General features: G+C 40.4%; 1 long non-coding RNA gene across 1 annotated transcript in view; it reads right to left on the minus strand.

The window, feature by feature from the left end:
• The window catches only part of LOC110963054 (uncharacterized), a 92,454-nt gene that overhangs the window by 18,033 nt on the left and 60,250 nt on the right, over positions 1-14,171 (minus strand). Inside the window, exon 9 of the long non-coding RNA XR_007940609.1 lies at positions 9,941-10,046. This is a non-coding gene — a long non-coding RNA (uncharacterized LOC110963054). The remainder of the gene's footprint in view (positions 1-9,940; positions 10,047-14,171) is intronic.

A 14,171-nucleotide genomic window follows, 5' to 3' on the forward strand; every position in this document is an offset into this window, starting at 1 on the left:
CCTGATTTCATTTTCAAGCAGAGGTGACATTTAAAAACCAGGAGGAGAGAATAAATAACAGAAATATAATTTTCTGCTAATGGCAAATGGCTAGTTAGCATATCAGTGATCCTAATCTGCTGTAAGAGAAGCCAGTACCAGCATACAAATGAACCACCGACTTCGACCTTTTATTCACTAATGGAACTTTTCGTTTTTCTCTTCTCTGCAGAGCGTAAATTCCAATCTAAAGAGGTAATCTGAGTAGACCAATAGAAGTGAAAATGAATTGTTTCCCTTCAATGAGAGTGGTCAGTTCATCATCCTCAAGTATGAATCTTTCATAGCGGTCTTGACAGGATGAATAAGGTGGAGAAGGATAAGACGGTGCAGCGGGAGATCTAATAAAGATACACGGAGGATGGTGAAGCAGAGTGAGTATTAACAGATTGTGATGCAACACAAGTGAGGATGTTTGAACGTGTCGAGCATCCATGTATTGTTTTCCGTAATGGAATGTTTCCAGTGGATAAGGAGAATGACGCCAAACAGTAACAGGCAATGCCACTGAGTAACTGCAGGTCCAAATAATTCCTGGTCAGTGGTTAATTATATTACTTTTACTTTTCTTCATGTGCTAACATAACTGTACAAGTGTTTTCTAATCATCAGTGAGCCTTTCAGCACCATTAGCTAACACAATGTAGCATTAGAACACAGGAGTGATGGTTGCTGGAAAAGTTCCTCTGTACCCCTATGGAGATATTCCATTAAAAATCAGCTGTTTCCAGCTAGAATAATCATTTACCACATTAACAGTATCTATGCTGTATTTCTTATTAAGTCAGTCTTATCTTCATTGAAACAAAACTGCTTTTCTTTCAAAAAACAGAGGGCATTTCCAAGTGACCCCAAACTTTTGAATGGTAGAGTATGTGATTCCAATCCAGTACACATTTTGTGTCAAATTCAGCAGATATCTCCTGATCGTCAGCAAGTTCTCTGTCAACTGAAACAAAAATCTGCAGCCTTGGCTTTGAAAATGGAAAACAAAGATCTGTCTAACTGTATTGCAGATTGTGCTTATGCATGGTAATATTGCTGGACATTACAAGGGGAAGGAATGAGGAGTGCGAAGGACGGTGAATCTCTGGCACTAAACATACCAACTACCTAAATATCAAAACTCTCTCCAGAACTGCAGACTCCACCTTTATAGGAATAGTTAGAGTTTCAGAAAATCATTACCATTCTCATGCCTTTAAGGTCACTTCCTGGAGTTTGTTACACTCTTAAGGTTGCCAGGCAACTCATGGACACCTGTCACCACCGCCTTTAAAAGCATAGTCTTGCTTAGCCAGGCTTATCTGTAGAACACAAAAGGTCCGGCTGCACCTTCATATCATTCTGCTGAAGGTACAAAAAATAGCTCTGCCTTGTTTTTAGTACTTTAAACCAATCACTGATGTTGTGGGTGGAGTTGAGGAAAGAATGCTGCTCCATGTGTTCCCCCAAAATAAAAAAAATAGTGATGGATGGAACTGTTTTAATGGAGCATTTGCATTTGCAGGGAGACAAGCATCCAAATCCTTTGCGTAACTCAAAATTTTCTGTGTGGTGGGTTGCTGCCCGGAGGTTGCAGTTGTTCTCTACTGAGCCAAAATGGATTTTGAAAATGGTAAGACACATACAGAAGCTGAAATGATCCGCCAACGTACACCAGCATCCTACATCCTGTGAGTCAACACATTAAAAGCATAACTAGTCCTTTTTACACTTCACTTCAAACAAGATATGATAATTATTTTCAGAAATGATTACAGAAATTTAGAGATATGCCTAGGAATGAAGGGTTTTTGAAAGAGAAAAAAGGGTAGAAATCAAACAGGCTAAACTGAAGAATTGAAGGGTTTAACTGCAAATGCTTGGTTGCCTTTTGAAATGACACTCTTGCTAGCTGCAAAGAGAATCCCTGGCTGACCTGATGATTGAGAGGTCCAATGCGTTGCCTGATCCAAAGCCATTATAGGTGGAGTATGAGACTCTAATCCAATACAATGTTACAGTAATTGACAAATTCAGTGAATATCCCCTCAAAGTCCACTTGCTGTCCGTTCTGTGTGTGAAAAAATCTGTTGTGTGTACTCAGCCCTGGCTCTGGAAATGGCAAACAAACTCAGTGTGATCCAGAGGATTTTGTTCCAGTATTCTGTGTGCACTTTGATGCCTCATACATAGAACTCTTGAAGTCTTACTCTTACTCTCTACTCGGGGACGAGAAGACATCAAAGCCATCACCATATGACCAACAAATTAGCTAAAACTAAAGTGCGTCCAAAAAGCTGCCCATGCAGCAAACACACTGAGCAACATTAGCATTTAGCTGGGACTTTGTTTCTGTTCATTTGTGAAATCTAAGTCTCCCTCACCTTCCATTCAGATCTGGTTTGGTCTCCAACCTTCAATAAATTACAGTATCTAGCTGCTCAGCTGCTGTTGTAGATTTTGCCACACATGTACTTTCATTCCTCCTTCATGTAAAAAACAAACACCTGAACCTCTGGAGTTCATGGCCCTTCTCTGGCTTTTGCTGAAAGGCATTCTGAATAATGAGGCGAATCAATAAAATTGACAGAATTCCAACTCGTGCCAACAAATTTGGAATCCTCAAATATGAGTTTACTGATACCGTATGGTGTATATCAAAGTCTATGAGTGTCTAGGGAAGGATTTCCTCCTTAACGAAGTAAATCTAAAAGGCAGCACAACATTCTTTTGGGTAATTTGGTGAATGGGAGCTATAATAAAATGTCCGTAAATGTGCCAGAATTAACCATCGGGGTGTTTTTTCGAACGCTACGTCTGGCTAGAAACAACTCGAGAGCCGAGTAAAAACTGATTAAACCATCAAGCGTCAGCCTCCACCACGACCTTGACGCACTCACTCTGACCAGCGGCATTAATTTTCTGTCACAATTTATTAAGCGATAACATTCATCAATTAGGCAAACAGATTTAAACTGGAGAGGGCACACAGCCCAGAAGCACAGCGTTTCAAGTGCCAGGCCCGTTTAGAAAGAAAAAAGAAAAAACAAAAGTACACCTTAATGAATTCTTGAAAAGACCTTGTATATCAGGCGGTGTCAGCAGATGTGCTCATCTCTAATGTGCTTGTTTATCATGGCGTATAGAGAATGCACATAATGAGTGGAGAAGGCAGGTGGTCTATATTAAAAAGAAGAAAAAAAAACCTGCACTCACAATCAGCTGTTCAGCAGTTCAAGGCTCCATTATTCAGTCAAAGGCAGCTTATGAGAAAAGGCAGCTTCTAGTAGAAAATCCCTCTGAATCGTTTTTATTTCCTACTTCATCACATGCAAAACAGAAGAGGGTTCATTTGAAAACAACACATCCACCATAAATACTGCATGTCAGGTAGAGGTCTTTAAATTCCTGCATGCTGACTTGAAGTTCACATTTAGGGGGAAAGCTGAAGGTAAAATATTCAGCATTATGTAAATGCAGACCTAAATGGATGCTGTTTCTCATTTAAACATTAAGCTTATGTTACACCAGTATGACACACAGCTCCTTGAAATAACCTCAAAAAAAGGGATTGCATAACGCTGAATAATTACATCTAATTATACGTTCTCCCAACTCCCCGTGTCCTACTATTTCTGCATTTTTGTTATTCATTTTCCATCGACTGTGCTGTGAAATCCCTAATCTGGACCGAGGCGAGTAACTGGGCCAGATGTGAACGATCAATGCACCTTCTATGATAACCTGACTGATTCTTATTAAACATGACGGACGGCAGCCTCCAGCGCTGCCATCATATTCATCTGCACTTTGAATATTTGGATGTGGGGAAAGCAGACTGTGACAGACTCCACCTGAATGCACCACCTGACTGCTGAAGAGACGGACGAGGTTTCAGCAAATGTTTAGCGCATGTGTGAGCATTAGAAAGACCAAAAGTAGAGACATTCATAATACATCTAAAGGCACTTACATATTAAACCAATAATAATGAATAAAAAATAGTCTATTTTGATGATTTCTGCAAATTTATCCATGAACTATGCACACGTAAAGTGAATTTCCCCTTGGGGATCAATAAAGTATTAATATGTATTCTATTCCATTCTACATCTACCTTTCTTCCTTCCTTCTGAAAGTCCAACCTGAAATAGAAGGTAAATGGAATCCCATTTATTTACAATACAACAAAATTACATTTGGAAAAACTCAATAACAGTGTATGTTTAGAAACAATGTTCTGGTTAACTTCAGAACTTAATTTCCAATGGAAACAAAGTCCCATTTGTTGCCATTTTGAAAGGCTGAGAAGCAGACGTTTAAGAGGCAGATACATTACCGTTCACAAGTTTGGGGTCACTTAGAAATGTCTTTATTGTCGAAAGAAAAGCAGCTTTTTTTCAATGAAGATAACATTAAAGTAATCGTGAATCCAGTTCAGACATTGTTAATGTGGTAAATGACTATTCTAGCTGAAAACTGCTGATTTTTAATGGAACATGTCCATGGGGTACATTGGAACATTTCCAGCAACCATCACTCCTGTGTTCTAATGCTAATTGTGTTAGTTAATCGAGTTGAAAAGCTAATTGATGATTAGAAAACTCTTGTGCACTTATGTTAGCACATGAATGAAAGTGTGAGTTGTCTGGGTGACCCCAAACTTTTGAACGGTAGTGTATATCGGACATATAACCTCTGCATTTAAAGTTGGAGTAAACCATGTAGCAGAAAGTTTAAGGTTTGAACTCAGACCTCAAGCTTTGCCTCCTAAATTCATGGACATGAACCGTAACGTAACTAACAACTGAGTTAGCTGACTGAAAGTAAAACACTCCAGCCTTGTAGGTGTTGTCGGCATCATTATGATTCTAAATAAAACATCCTCAAACCAACAGCATCCAAGCACACAAGCATCCAAAACTAGCGGATGAAAGAATCATAAAGTCAGCTATCTTGGAGTCATCATCCTAAAATCATCCTGTAACACCACAACAACCCTCAAAATACAGCCGTAGTTAAGTCATAAACAACTTACTTCAGCGACAAGAAGAACAAAGAACACTGCCACTGATGGTATAGTAGGAACATGGCCAAAAGACCGAGGACACTGAGATCTCCTAAATCCACTAAAACACCTGTGGCAACTTCTGCAAGATGCATGGAACAACCCGACTGCCAAACAACTTGAAAAACTGTGCAGCGTGGACAACTTCTCCCGATTTAAAGGCAAACATCTATTTGATCTCGGCTGCTTTCTGTCTTGCTGAAGTTATTTGACAAATAGAAACTGTTTTTGTGGCATCATTTATCTTTGAAAGTATCTTGAATTTACATTTAGTGAAAAATCTTGAATCTTGTGTGATCTAATGTGTACACATAAATATTAGAAAGATGAAACTAACAAACCTGTGTGTGTGTGTGTGTGTGTGTGTGTGTGTGTGTGTGTGTGTGTGTGTGTGTGTGTGTGTGTGTGTGTGTGTGTGTGTGTGTGTGTGTGTGTGTGTGTGTGTGTGTGTGTGTGTGTGTGTGTGCGCTTTCTTAGAAGGCAAAGGTCTTCTTGGTAAATATGACTGGAACAGATAACACGATTCTCACTGGGTAATGAGACTGGAAGAAATGTTAAGGGAGCCCTGGGAGAGACATGTAATGAAGCATTGTTTGCGGGGTGAAAATGCACACACACACACACACACACACACACACTCACATACACACATACACACACAGGTAATGAAGCATTGTAGGAGGCTGAGCCTGGCTGAGGCTGATAACATCCTGTTGTGCCTGATGGAGGACAATGGGCCGTAGAAATGGAACCAGACCGTCTGTGCACTAAACTCCACCACCATCATCATCATCCCAACACACACACACACATTCACAGAAAGACGGATGGATGTACCTGAATAGAACAGCCTGATAGATAACAGGGAGCCCAGAAGAGGAAAAAGATCTGAAACTGTTGTCGTGTTGTCGTCGCTCTGCCTCTGGGCCAACACTGATCATCACCGCCATCGACCCCTGAGCCCAATCTGTTCCGCCAGCGACTTTAATTATAAAACACATTTACATAAGAGAGCTCCTACATATGGACTCCTTCCAGGAAAAAAAGTAGAAGTGTTCCCATGGCAGATCTGCTTAGAGGCCTCTGTCAGCTTTTGTTTGCCAAAAGATTAGTTCACTCTGTCCAGAACACCCACTACAGTACCTGTACTTTACTGGTGTTCTGAGGGTGTATTTGATGCTGGTATAGTGATTATTTGGTGGGTTAGCCGAGGCAGACTGGTAAAGCTCCCTTTTGTTCCCAACAACCCGCTCTTGTCTTTGCTTTTTTTTGCGGATCTCACACTGGCCGGGAGTGCGGCTCGACTCGAAACACAACTGAAATTGGAAGCTTTATCTGAACGAGCAGATGGAGAACTCCCCCCAGAAACTGATGGCACCTCGGTGGTCTAGACAGAGTTCTTACCAGCAGCGAGGGTTCAGAAATTATTATGTGGTTTGTTATGTTTGGAGCGGCTGTTTTGTTTGCTGGAATAATGAAGTGATATTGATACGGCTCAGGCAACAGAGAAATACGAGTACAGGAAATGGATTCTAAGAGTCAATTAACCTTGGATAGATGGGGGTTGCACTGCACTTGCTTCCAGACACCAGCCAGTCTTGAATTTTGGATCTCGCGCAAAGGAAGCCCGAGGAAGAACGTCTGCTTTCCATTATGAGAAGGCTGGCATCCATTTCCTTGAGATTATTTCAATTATATGAAATTTTTTGAATTAAAAAACGTGTCCTGGATACGGTTTAGTCAGGAATAAAAACTGCAGGAGGAGGTAAAGAGGAGAAACATGCTATATATATATATTTGAGCCTGTTTACAGTATAACACATAGCTCTGCCTCGACAAATATGCTGCTGCTTTTGAAAGAGATTCTTGTAATATATCCCATGATGCTGTTTGGCACACTCGTACAGCCAGTCACAAACCGCAGAGGAAGCAACCTTTGTGTCATGTTTTTCCTCCTGCCTCTCAGTTCTTAATGAGACATGTAGGTCGACAACTCTTCCGTCTACCCCTTGCTGCTCCGAAACCGATCTGTACCGGTATTCCTGCCTGACATCTCCCCATGCCCACCGATCACAATCGGGGGGCTGCCTCCCTTCAGCCTGGTTCCAAAAGCTGTGGCCTGGTTTACAGACAATCTACTCCCCAGCAGGAGGCGGTGCGAGCAGTGCTGTGGAGTCCCTTGGAGGCTGACCTACAGGGAACAAACTCTCTGCAGCTTTCAGGCTGAATTCTAGTCTGCTCTCATATCTATATAGCTGTCCTAGTTACAAAAAGTGGGATAACACCTCCTAATTTTTAAAGCATCTCTCTGGTCATTGGTTTGACTCCAAGATATTACATATATCTATAAATTACATAGTTTTTTAAAATGAAATTAATTGCTTTCTAACTGAAAATGGTTTAGATGCAACAGTTCTTCCTCTAGTCTAATTTAGTTTCTAACGGTTCAAACACAACAGATACACCAACAACTCCCCTCAAACACTGCAAAAATACTCTAGATTACACATTAAAAGCTGTAATAGAGTAATTTATCCGGAAGCTGATTCTAAAGAAGAATGACAATACAGAAAGCTCCACCCTGCAAGCTGGCAGAGTTTGAAACCCAGAAACTGAATTCATGGCTGCCTCCGCTACAATGTTAGCCTAGCTGCGCTAGACAACCCACGGCAACGAATTTAATTCTCTGCCAGGGTGGGTCTAGTTACCCTCCATAAGGCTCGAGGCTGGATGCTCCTAAAACTGGCCGGACCAATCACCATGAAGTGTAGAGTCAGAAGGCGGGCATAACTAAGTGACGACAGAGGCGTGACAATTCTGACAGAAACAACCAGCGCACAAGAAACAGCTATCTTTCGACTCGGCTTTGGCCACAGCCCTTAAAGATTTGAAGCTAAAATTCAACTTGAAAGATAAACAAAGGACGGCACTGAAGTGTTTCATTGAGAAGAAAGACGTATTTGGACTTATGCCAACGGGATATGGCAAATCCTTAATATACCACTTGGCTCCGCTGGTTGGGAAGCTAATGGGACTTAGCCACAATCCGCCGGCGCTCTAGGAACTCGTTGCGCTGATTGGTTGTATACCTAACCAATTGCTGCAGAGTGATTTGAAAGACAACCTTTTAGCCCGCCTCCCTCCCTGTCGAGCGGCCCTAGACCCTTGTGCCTTCAGAACATGGGTCTAGCGCGGCTAGGCTACTACAATGTAGTTTCAAAGTGTAAATGTTAATCTATGGTGCTGACTGCTCATTTTGCCCATGATACATCTTTTAGCATTTAAAAAAACACCATATGGACATGATAACAAGGTTAACAAAAATTAAAAAAAACTTCCCTTCACCAAATCAGGTTTTTCAGATATTTTACTAAAGTTTTTGGTAAAACAGAAAATGAGGCTCTGGAAATGTTGGACAAGTGAATATTTTGATCTGCCGCTGGTGCTTGATGCGACCAACAGTCATTACGATTCATCTTTTTAGCTGATGAAAGTCTGTACCAGATCTGATGGTAATGTACCAAGTAGTTATTGAGATTCCTCCAAAGAAAAAGGCAGAAACAAACTGCTGCGTTGGTGCAACACAAAGCTTTGCAGACAGATGGCTACCTCTTGAAGCTGTCTGCTGCCACTTGTGAGCAGAATCAAAGATATGCGATATAACTGAAAATGAAGAGTTCATTTGCAAAAACAGATAAGAAAACTCGTTTTTTTATTGTTTACTTGAGATAATAATAATTATAACACTAATAATTTAGTTTTTCTCTATTTTGTCATTTATTTTTCTGCTGAGTCAAATCCACTCAACTTCAGTTTGATTGATATTATCTCAAGTAAACAATAAAAAAAAGTTTTCTGAAAATTTATCAAAACGGAGTTATCTGTTTTTGCAAATGAACTCTTCAAATGTAGCCTACTCCTGGTTGTATTTGTTCCACTGCTTCTCCTTCGGATTTTCCTTCTGCAGTGGAAATCACAGGAGTCATAGTGCTGAGTGAAATCGAATCTCGTTGGATCAGTTACCATCACAGGACTGGAGAATGGTCTGACTGCACCTCATCATCATTAGAGGGGGAAAATGTTCTGGCATATTTGCATTTCTTTAAAACTTTCAAAATCATCTTTGGAAGCTAATGAAAAACAGCAGATGGGGAATAGTGTTCTGGGTGGAACATTTGCAAGCAGAAAGAGAGCATCGTCACTAAAATGGTTAATTTACAGGGAAAAAAACCAGCAAGACTGTCTCAAAAACTTCTAAATGTTCTTCGTCTAAGCTGCTAGATCAGAGGTCGTTGCTGACATTTCCTGTAGCAAAGTGAATTATAAAAATTCTATCACGAAAATAGACAAAGGAGAGGAGAAAGTCACATGAGATTGCAGTGGAAAGCCTTATACATGCAGTCTACATCCAGTGAGTCAGACTAAGTCACCAATCACAAGCTGAACTCTTACAAATGCTTGCCCTTTCCAGTTGGAGCCAAACTTTCAACCAATCACAATCATCCTACTTGTCCTATGCAAGATTGCAGGCAAGTGGATCTCCATAGTCACTCTGTGTGGACAGACACCACCACAGAACCGTAAACCCACCTTCAACCAACACAAAAACCAACTACAAAACTCGACTCATGAAGCTACTGTTGCCAAAACATCGATGGCATCACAAAAAGGTTAAATGAGGAGTCAGTTTGAAGCTTGGTCCAAAAAATGCAGGCGGAAAACCGTAAATATTGACAGACCTGGGTGGATTTCTAACTACAGCAATGTGATAGACTAAGACACTGTTGCTGTTTGATGTTTTATTCCACTGTGTGTTATGTGTATGTGTGAAAAAGTATGTTTACTCACAGTGTGTTTTACACTCCCACTGAGCAGCAAGGGTTGGACGTGCCGGGATCGTGGCTTGACTTCAATCAGCGTGAAACCTTCAGAGGCTGGCGCAGAGGAGGATGATCTGTGAAGAAACAGGAGGGGGAGTCATCATTTGACATTTACTGGCCTTTGGCTGCATTATCAGGTACTCTGCAGGAGAGACCACTGCAGACAGGACATGCAGGAAATCTAACGCACGGATTCAAAAGAGCCTTTCCCACCCTTGGGTTGAAGCTCGACATGTGGCGTACATAGAACATTCTGCGATATATTTCTCAGAAAGAATTATACAGTGTTTCTCCACGTTCCATGCTTTAGATTTATCTTAAATAGGATTCAGTTCATTTTCCGCATCAACCTACACGCAATGTGCCACGAAGACAAAGCAACGCCTTCTCCATCACACTGTTTCTGTGTCGCTGAACTCCCACTTTTCATTTTTGTCTACATGTGCACAAAGACCCACAATATTTTCCTCTTTCAGACACCCTCTTCTGTCGCCCCACAACTATCTGGGGCTCTGCTTTTGCTTCTCTGTTGGTATGTGGTTCAGATTTTGAGCCATTTCCATCTCTGCCCTCTGCGCTCGTTCGGTAAATACCATGGCCCCTTCTGTGGGCTGAATCCCTCTTAATACCCTGCAATCCTTAACAGCACTGGACAGAGGAGCGCAGACAGAAGATTGACCCTCAATTTTGAAGGGATGAAGCTTCATGGGGTGTCAGAGCAGCCACAGATTATGTTGGTCATCTTTACAAAGCATCCGGAGACAGAATGAGGCCCGACCGTCAAAATGCGACAGTCCCATCCTCACGGTTTAAGTACAAAAGATGAAGAGGAATCAGTCTTGCCTTTTAGGTTTTGTGGCACACAATATGTAGAGTCTGAATTTAGCATCTGAGAAGCAAACACAGTGACAGTTGTGTTGTGGATAAATAAATATGGGCCACCAGCCAGTCTAAATGTGTCCTGTATGGAGCTGATTCACTCTGCTGAGCAGTAACAGGGATGGAAAAAATAATGAGGTGCTGACAGCGGTTATCCACAAGAAGTATATGATGAGCATTTGCCTTTCACTTGACTCAGGAAAAAGACAAAAACGATATTTTACTTATTTTATATTAAGGGAAAATGCTATTGTATATGTTTATTTGTATTTAGTGTTTCTGCCATTTACATTACGTTTTGAAAAAAATGCACGAATTTTCACCAGATGACTTGAGTAAGTATTCAGAAAGAAGTCATTACTATAAAATAATTGGGGTCAGTTTGTAGGGGAGTGCATCTGGATTGCAAAAAAATGCTATAAAATGACTTTTTACAGTTTTGTTATGTGTAAACCATTATAAACCTTCCTCATATGGTGTAACACTGGTAAAGGCATCCTAAATACGGCCTCTAAGGGCATTCGGATGACTTTACACGACATACTGCTTCATGTAGCAGCAACAATTGTGAGACGCTGAAGACAGAGTTCACCTGTTTTTGCTCGACATCATTCTTCTTTTTTTTTAATAACATGTAAGCATACAAAACATTGTGCAACGAACAAAAAAAAAAACAGACAACAGGTACAAAATTGAAACATACAATAGGTTGCGAGTATTGTGTGTGTGCGGGAGTGTAGGGGTGAGCGTGTACATGTGCTAGTTTGTGGTACTTTCTTGGTGGTTGTTTAGCTGGTTATAACAATAAAAGTAACATCAGAGATAATAAGGAGGGCTTAAGCAGAGGCAGTGTTTTAAACAGTAATGTCATAATAATAAATCACAAAAAAAAGTAAATAAAAGAATAGGAAAAAAACATGGCAAAATAGGAAAAAAAACATGGCAAGACATCATTCTTTTTGAAGCAACAATATTTCAATACAACTGACTAGAGCACAAATGATCACTACGGTTATTTTTATCAGTATTGAGAAAAATGACCCTAATTGTGATGTTAGAGAAACATTTTTGTTGTACGTCCACGTCCAAGAGAGCGATGTTTCCATGTTGTGCTACATTCCTGCTGCAGCAACACAAGACTTAAAGCAATCTTCACCTGAATTCAGAGAGTCTAGAGGCAAAATACAAATAAAATTGCACCCAGAATTCAGTCAAATATATTGAACATCCACTAATCCACAAACACTATGATTGACCAATGTTCCTTAAACGCCTCACATGCAGTCTACAGTAGAAGCTAGTTTGGCGACTGTGCACAGAGAAGTCTCTGGTCTTCATCGCTTACTGTAAATTCGTTTGAAAAAAGTGACAAGGTGTTCTAAACAGATTTACCGAGGACAAAACAAAGAAACTTTATCTACATGAGCCGTTTTCTGCAAGCGGATCATTTTACAATATCACTATTGATGATTGTTGGAGGCCAAAATGATAATAGTGATTAGAATTTGAATAATTGCAGAACCCTATAATTGGTGTTGTTTCATTTTTTTGCCACCAAATCTTCCGTCCCTCGCTTTTGTTGCTGTGTGCATGTGGAGGCAGAAAGTCAACAATCTGTGTATAAAAACTGAAGAGTTTGAAAGGCAGAATCTTTGAATCTGAGGAAAATTATGTTCTACTGGACATCTGATCTTTCTAGTTATAGATAAGAAAAGTATTCAGAGTGCAGTACTCTGCCAAGGCTGCTCAATCCTATCATTTCCGACGGGAGAAATCTTGAAAAAACAGGCAGAAATCATGGCACCATAAAATGTGTCCATTTAATACAGATGTACCCACAAACAACATGACCTTCCGCTGAGCATAGGTGTGTTATGCATGTGTACGTTAAGTATGGATACCGAATCATATGAACTAAATATGTAGCGGGTGGCAGAAACTGATGCGGCTCAGAAACACCCCCACAATTTAATCAGTTGTTCCTTGTGTCATTTCTGACGGATACATTTTGATGAGTCTGCAACGGTGGATTTGTAATAGGATCGTAATCATAGGATCGTCAGGAGGCAGCTGACATAGCGTTCACTTGTTGTCATAGTTACAGTGACACCATGTCGCTATCTCACAATCTTTAACAAATCTGTGGATCAAGAATATAAGCCACATCACTCCAAAAATTGAATTAGTTGGTCCTTGTGTCATTTCTGACCTTTCCTGAAAATTTCATCCAAATCTGTTTGTCCATTTTTGAGTAATGTTGCGAACAGACAAACAGACGGACAAACGTATGCCAATCGTCACATAGCTCCGCCGCTCCTTGAGACAGTAAAAAATTAGAAAACGATAATCAGGCAAGTATCATTTTTCAGCAAAAAAGAAAAAAAAAGTTGTTTGACGATGTGTTTGACTTGATTTTTTCTTTACTTTTCATTCAATGTCAGTTAAATGTGTGATGTCAAAACAATATATCACCCAGCCCTAAATGCATTTATGGTTGTGTAGAATGTGGATTATGTGCAAAGTGTTTCAGTGCGATGACAGAAGGTTGCACCAGGGTGGTACATTCAAAGTGAATGCCTAATGTAACTCCATAGAAACCCAGATTGAATGCAAAGATCAGATGCAATGATACTTCCCTATTATCACCACAGTCGCTCTCTACTGCAAAATTATTTCTTGGCTCTCATTAATGCCCAGAATTTCCCACTTTGTTTCAATATTCCAGCAGCACTTACAGTCCATCTTGGACAGCGAAGCCTTTCAGGTCAGTTTCAACAAAGCCACTGACATGCTTTAAAAGCACACACAGTTCCAACTCCTTTCTTTCTGCGATTTCTCAGTCTACCCGTCATAACCTCAAACAGAATATATGGCATTTAGAGAATCCAAGTAATGATTAGGGAAAAGGAAGAAAGAATAATGGTGATGGGAGGCTGGAAGATGGAAAGTTACAAAAATCAATACCAATTAGGACACATTTCCTCACACTGAATCAAGATAAAAGCCACACTAGATAAAACAGAGGCAGCTGTTGCCCAGAAACTATTCTGGGATTAATGCAAAATCTGTTTATCCTGAGCCAACGTTTACCTCCCAGACACACAGACTTTCTGTGCTACTTTTTCTTTCAGCACTACAATAATACAACAATACGTTTCAGGTCTTAAGCGAAAAGGATTCCAAGTAAATCAAACACTGAAAGAATCATGAAATATAACACCTCGGAGCGGTTTCATACGGAGAGAGGTGTCAGTCAAAGTGACTTCTGACACATTACAATTATGGGTTATTTTACATTAAAGCAGCCCAGTTACTAAGAA

The sequence above is a fragment of the Acanthochromis polyacanthus genome, chromosome 2, assembly GCF_021347895.1.
Source record: "Acanthochromis polyacanthus isolate Apoly-LR-REF ecotype Palm Island chromosome 2, KAUST_Apoly_ChrSc, whole genome shotgun sequence".
In the NCBI taxonomy this organism is placed as follows: Eukaryota; Metazoa; Chordata; class Actinopteri; family Pomacentridae; genus Acanthochromis; species Acanthochromis polyacanthus.